General features: G+C 30.4%; 1 long non-coding RNA gene across 1 annotated transcript; it reads right to left on the reverse strand.

Moving 5' to 3' along the window:
* Positions 1-5,880: 5,880 nt before the first annotated feature.
* On the reverse strand, positions 5,881-7,022 carry LOC131599468 (uncharacterized). The gene is made up of 4 exons (XR_009282791.1): positions 6,876-7,022; positions 6,483-6,638; positions 6,123-6,194; positions 5,881-6,010 (listed from the first exon to the last, which is right to left on the reverse strand). It is a non-coding gene; the product is annotated as an uncharacterized LOC131599468 (long non-coding RNA).
* Between the last annotated feature and the right edge of the window lie 213 nt (positions 7,023-7,235).

Raw genomic sequence — 7,235 nt, forward strand, 5'->3', positions numbered from 1 at the left:
ACACACATTCATACATGCATGCTAAAATATATAAAACTTGACAAAATTTCTTATAGCCTCAAATCTAATCATCAGTTGAAGTAACATAAATCAAACCACCATATTTCAAACAATTGATAGCAGGCCTCAAGAAAGAAGAATCACATCCAAAAGAATCAACATCAATAAAATCAAAGAAACTCTTCTGAATATAATAATCATTCATAACTCTATTATCTTCCAAATGAGTAACCACCCATCTCTTATCCTCTTCCACACAAGCCCTCAAAAAAATTTCAACAATGGTACTCCCATAGCACTCATTTCCATCATTTGCAGCAACAAAATCCGCTTCAGCTTCCTTCAAGTACCGAAGCAACCGAATCCCACAACCACAAAGTGCATCAAGAACACGCAATCAAACTGTTTATCGTAGTATAATTGGAGGGCAGTCTTGCGCTTGTGAAGAAGTAACCACCAACTGTGCAGTCCTGTAGAGCCCAAAGTATCTAAAAAAAGGCACAAGAAATCAATTTGGAGTGGATTTATCAATTAATGACGAAACAATGTAATGAGAAATTACTAAAGGCAGACAAATAAATGATGACAGGCCTTATGCCATTTTAGAGTAGGTGTCTTGTTATTCCAATTGTCATCATGGCCAGCTTCATCAGGTCGCTCAAGGCGTTTCAATAAGCTTAAACACTCGTCCTTGCGATACATGGAAATAAAAGGAATCTAAAAGACAATAAAAAATCAATAATAAGAAACTAAGGCTATAAATGTAGTAAATGTGAATGAGCAAATAATTCTGACATCAAATTTTTGCACATGATGCAGTTTCAAAAATCTGGCAAGATCATCCTTGTCACTTGGTAGCGAATCTTTGTTGTGAATCCAAGGGACTGCCCCATTTATAAGTTGAGTAACTTTCCAGCTACTCTTTTGCTGTATACTATTTCCATCAAGTGAAGAAGCACCAGTAGTTTGTTCCAATATCCACAAGTAAAAGAAAAAACTCATGTTACAAGAAAGTGTTGTAGAAATTTGACCACCACTTAACTCCACCATCTCTTCTCAGAATAAGAACCATTGAACCTGCAAAATAATAAACAATTATATAAACCTGAGGCGTGTAAAAACACTGTCCTTAAGGATTTATCCGCCTCATAAGCGCAAATCCCCCAGGATTCAACAGGTTCTTCCTAGATTCTCATTATTAATCTGAGGTATCAGAACAACAAGAAATACTCTTTTAGATGACTGGAAGATGTAACCAGAAGATTAAAAGAAAATGAAGTATAAAGAGATTTTTCCAATTAACACGTTAAGTGTTTTTATTTTTTTTTTCTACTATCTCCAAAAGTAAAAGAGTAGGTATATATAAGAGAGGGAGACAAATAGTGTTTAATGAGTTGGACTAAATCAAGTCATCATTATAATAAATTCATTATTGACCACATTAATTTTAATAATAATAATAATAATAATATTAATAATTTTCTTTGAAAATATATTTTCATATTTGTCACTTAAAATTTGAGACAAAAACTATTTAAACTTTTGAAATATTATCAAAATTTACAACAATCCCCCACATATTTCAAAAGTTTAAAATAAGTGTAAAACAAAATTTTCTGGATTAACATCATGAATGTGATGCATCAAACTAGTGTAGCAAGCTATATGAACTAGTCCTAGAATGATAATACTTAACATACAGTGAAATTGGTGTAGCAAGCTATATGAACCAAGATCACTTAGCGTATGTTAGAGGTCTATCACTCACATCACACCCCCACAACTCTTGTTGTTGACGCTGTGGTGCGCTAATAGGCCATGCGCGTGCCTGGTTATTTTCATGAGTGCTCTAGAGATTTTGCCAAGATCTCATATAAGCGGCCCCACTCAACACTCATATAGGTGATTTCATCAAGTGTATGCTGCAAATCATACACCACCCATAAGGGATATGAAATTCATTAGAAGCTACATAAGCTTATCCTCTCAGTAATGCAGTGTCTAGCACTTTCTCAATTACACCATAGAAAAAGGACCCGAACAAAAATTAGCTATATAATTTTTGGTGCTAGCAGAACTAACAAGTGACTTGTTCTTACCCATATGAACCTTTTTCATGGGATCTCCAATCATAAAGGTTGGGTTCCCGTCACTTATTAGTTTCAATTGGCTAAGTCCAATTCCCCTCGATGCGTCACAAATTAGTTTCTTCCTAGGGATTTTATCAGAGGATCAATTGAAATCATTTTGATCTAACTTCACATAAATTGACGATATTATCTCATCGTTTAGTAGCTACTTTTTTTTACACAAATGAGGAAGTCACTATTTTCCTTCCTAAAAAATATTGACTAAGACGTCTCTAAGTCAATGAATCTCAAATATTACTCAAGTTTGAATATTAAACTTGGTCTGCATAATTAAATTTATACAGGTCTGCTTAAATGACTTATAAGCGACATCATTATTTCTCAATAAAAATAAACATAAATCTATTTAAGATTTTATTATAAAGGTGTGTTTGAATGTTTTTCAAATGACAACACCCCCCACATTGAGAAATAGTTTCACATTTAATTTTGTTCTCATTTGAATCATATATTAACATCAATGTATTATTGTAATACATTGGATCATCCACTATAAGGAATATCACAATTTAAATTATCATTCAAAATATCTCATGTGATTAAAACTCACATTATAAATATATTTTACAATACTCAATAAAAATAAATAATTTTTCAATAATATAAAAATTTATTCTCACAATGAAAACAATATTATCTCAAATTTCTCTAATTATTATATCATATAAAATTCTTTAAAGTATATGAATAATAATAATAATAATCACATTTTTGTTTAATTTATTTTTCTCCTTTCTCTCATTCATATTATATAATATAATATGTACATTCAAGAATTATTTCATTTGTTTTCAATAAAAATAATTGAGTAATATTTTATAATATAAAATATCTCTATTCATTTTATTCATACATAGATATACACAATGTCAAATTAAATTCTCATATAATAATAATATAACTATTATATACCCCACATTAAAATATATTCTAAACAGGGCATATCAATATATTATATACTCACACAAACTTGAGTCATAAAAAATATATATTTCAATTTTACACTTTTAACTCAATTATTTATTTAGATAAATAATATTAACTTATAATTATTCATTTTCTAATGTGTTGTAATTTAAACCGAAATATTTGTGACACATAATTAACACATCAGCAATATAATATAATTATGAACATCACAAACACAACAACTATATAATGACTATATGCATTTCAATGTTAAATTAAATTTCAATTAAGCAATTGAAATGACAATTAATCTACAATTATGAGAGCAATTTATTTTAGAAACATAATTAATTTATATTATTGTATGAAATAATAACATAATATCTATACAATCAGTTTCTAACATACCATTAAACTATATGAAAGAAACGTTTATCTTTAATGACATAATAATATATATTAATACTATATAATTAATATATATGATAAATATTTAAAGAATAACTTTATTAATGTTAGATAATAAAAATCGTCCAAATAAATAATCAAGAAACAACACATAGCAGTAAATCAATATTACTTTTTTCTTTTGAACAACTCATAAAAATACAATTATATGTAGGAACAATATTTAATATAGAACAATATAAATCAATATGTAACCTCAATATTATTAATTTTTATTGTTTTTTTTTATATAAATCAATATACCTTCTTTTGTAGCAACGCATACTTTTTTTTCTTTCTAAGAATAAAACGTAATTAAAGTGCATATTATATTCCTATAATTTGTCTTTGTTTAAGGTAAAACTTATTTTCTAAACCAATCATATGATACATAAATTGCCTTCCATTTTTATTTTACTTTATTATACATACACAATAAAAATTAGGAAATATATTTCTAAAATTATTTTTGGTCAAACTTACTAAAACTTAATTAATAAATATTAATTAGCATATAAAATTGATATTTTAATTAAATTTTAAAAGCGTAAACACATAAAACAGTACACCCAATAATATGCAATATAGATAAATAATTAAAATATTATCTATAATCAAGATAAAGTCTAATGTATAGAAGAAAGAAACAAAAAAAAAAAAAAAAAAAAACCACATATGCACAAAAATGAGATTAAGTAACTCATTCAATCAAACTTTATAATAAAAAATTATTATAAACTTTTTCCTAACCTTATTTTTCACTTGGCAATATGACTGACTTCATCAAAATTTCTTCCGTTCCTTTTTTTCAAACAAGTTCAGATAAATCCTTAAGATTGTTGTAGAATTTGGTCACCTGCATAATCCAATCCTCTCTTCTCGTAATAATAATGATTAAACCTACAAAATATTAAAAGTTAAATAAACCTGAGGCGTGTAAGAACACTGTCCTTTCCGCCTCATAAGCGCAAATCCCCCAGGATTCAACAGGTTCTTCTCAGATTCTCATTATCAATCTGAGGTATCAGAACAACAAGAAATATTGACCGGAAGATGAAACCAGGAAAGAACACAAAGAAATAAAGGATAGAAGAAAAAAGAGAGTTGGTCATATTCTCTCTCCTGATATAAAAATAAGGGAGTTGTTATATATGGGAGAGAGAGAGAGAGAGAGAGAGAGAGAGAGAGAAATGAGTCAATGATTGACTAAGTCAAGTCAATCGGTTACACATCATAAATAAAATGAATAATAATTAAAAAACTATTTTCTCATATTTATCAAAATTATTTAAACTTTTGAAATATGTGGGGGATTGTTGCAAATTGTGATTATATTTCAAAAGTTTAAATAATTTTGATAAATATGAGAAAATAGTTTTTTAATTATTATTCATTTTATTTATGATGTGTAACCGATTGACTTGACTTAGTCAATCATTGACTCATTTCTCTCTCTCTCTCTCTCTCTCTCTCTCTCTCTCCCATATATAACAACTCCCTTATTTTTATATCAGGAGAGAGAATATGACCAACTCTCTTTTTTCTTCTATCCTTTATTTCTTTGTGTTCTTTCCTGGTTTCATCTTCCGGTCAATATTTCTTGTTGTTCTGATACCTCCGATTGATAATGAGAATCTGAGAAGAACCTGTTGAATCCTGGGGGATTTGCGCTTATGAGGCGGAAAGGACAGTGTTCTTACACGCCTCAGGTTTATTTAACTTTTATTATTTTGTAGGTTTAATCATTATTATTACGAGAAGAGAGGATTGGATTATGCAGGTGACCAAATTCTACAACAGAAAGCACCAATAGGTTTTGTTTTCTTATTCCACAGAAATGTTAGAGAATGAATACTTGCATTCTCTCTGTAATATCAAGCTCCCTAATCCGATCATCGTTTTGTCATATATTTGTCAGAGAGAACAATAGGCTCAAACTCATCCTCGAGCTTAGTCTATCTAAAATCATCTGATCCTCGAACATGACTGCAAGCCAAAAGAAACTCATCGACATCACCAAACAATTCCCGAGCTTCTTGTAAAGTTGAGGAAGACACATGTGATTGGTGCAGAGGGCGAATTGGAGTAATAGAATCGTCAATGAAGTCGGAAAGAGTAGTTCCTGAAAATCATGAGAAGCTATTTTTAGAGATTTTCTTGAACCGAAAATCTGAGTTTCAAATAATTGCACACAGTAAAAATCCAGCCCTACATACACTACTAAACACACACAATTCAACCAATCAATTCATTTAACCAAGGGGCGTGATGCAATCACGATATAGGTTCAATTAATTCAGGCAACACGGTACTCACATCAGAATGCAAAAACCACAAGGTCAAGATGCGGTTCAATGGTCACAGATTAAGAAGTTGCCAGCAGAGTCGACATTTCCTGGACTTTGGATCTGTGAAAGCTATGGAGCAAAGAACTAATGCAGCGGAAACTTGACCATGTCATGATGAATCTTCTACAAAACAGATCCGCACATCACATCGTAACCCTGTATCAGTCCAAAAGCCACCTAATTCAGCTCATCAAATAAGCACACAGCAGAAAAGAACTAATTCTGCAGAACCGAAAGAAAACGGAATAAACATGAAAACCATACTCACATCTCAAGACGATATCACATTGATTACATTGCACATACATACATTGATAGTATCGATGTGCCATTCGACTTCCTAATAATCAAAAACCAAAGAGTTTTTCAGTTTTGACATAAAGATAAAGAAGCTTGAAAAATACCAAGAAGTATCCATTGAATGGTTGTGTTTCAGATTATTCTGCTTGAGAACATAAGAAGAACTCTGGCAAGATTTCCTATGCAGATTTTTCAATTAACATTAATATGTGATTTGTATTGTATGGAAGAGAAGAAGAATTAAAATAATAAGTACCAAAAAAATCTAGCTCACACTTGTGATCCCAAACGTCAAAAAGCCTTTTCCACCGATGACCGGACGCATTACCTGTGGTGTCAACAGTAATTTGAAATGTGCGGTATGTGGATGCAGCGACGGATTGGCGGAATTGGAGGCTCCCTAGGAATTGAAACGGGACCAGAGAAGCTACTGCAACTCTCCTATTTGCTTATGTTAGAACTTGGACTGTAGCTTCGGCATGCTCTAAAAGGTCAAAACAGACAGGGAATCGTGAAATTAGGAAAACAATTGATTCAAGAAAACCAAAGTTATTCAATAGGATCTGATGGGCATAAATTATAAAACAAAAGACATTATAACATAATGATTAATATAAATTAATAAGAACCAAAAACTTCTCCCGAAATATATAACAAACTAAAGAACATCATTTATACTGTATTATCTAATGAAATGTATGAAATACATTGAAAAGTTCACCTTCTTCCGAATATTGGGGTCACGTAATTGTAGCAATCTCTCAACCTCTGGTGCAAGATCATGAGCCATTTCTGCTGAACAAATGTTTCCTAAAGCACATAGTGCAAGTCCCACTACATATTGATTTATGTGATTAAGATCTCTGCAGGTTGGTTAAGGCTTTACAATATAAACAATTCTTAACATTTTCCCCTCATTTTGTTTCAGTAGAAGACCAATATGAATAACATATTATAAAGTAGAATAGAAAAACCAGGGAAAAAAAACAAATGAAAATTTGATTAAGAAAAGGATATTGTTTCAAAGAATTGGTGACCAACATTATAGGTGAAATATTACCTCAATTAGATTTTAAGGATA

The sequence above is a fragment of the Vicia villosa genome, linkage group LG4, assembly GCF_029867415.1.
Source record: "Vicia villosa cultivar HV-30 ecotype Madison, WI linkage group LG4, Vvil1.0, whole genome shotgun sequence".
In the NCBI taxonomy this organism is placed as follows: Eukaryota; Viridiplantae; Streptophyta; class Magnoliopsida; order Fabales; family Fabaceae; genus Vicia; species Vicia villosa.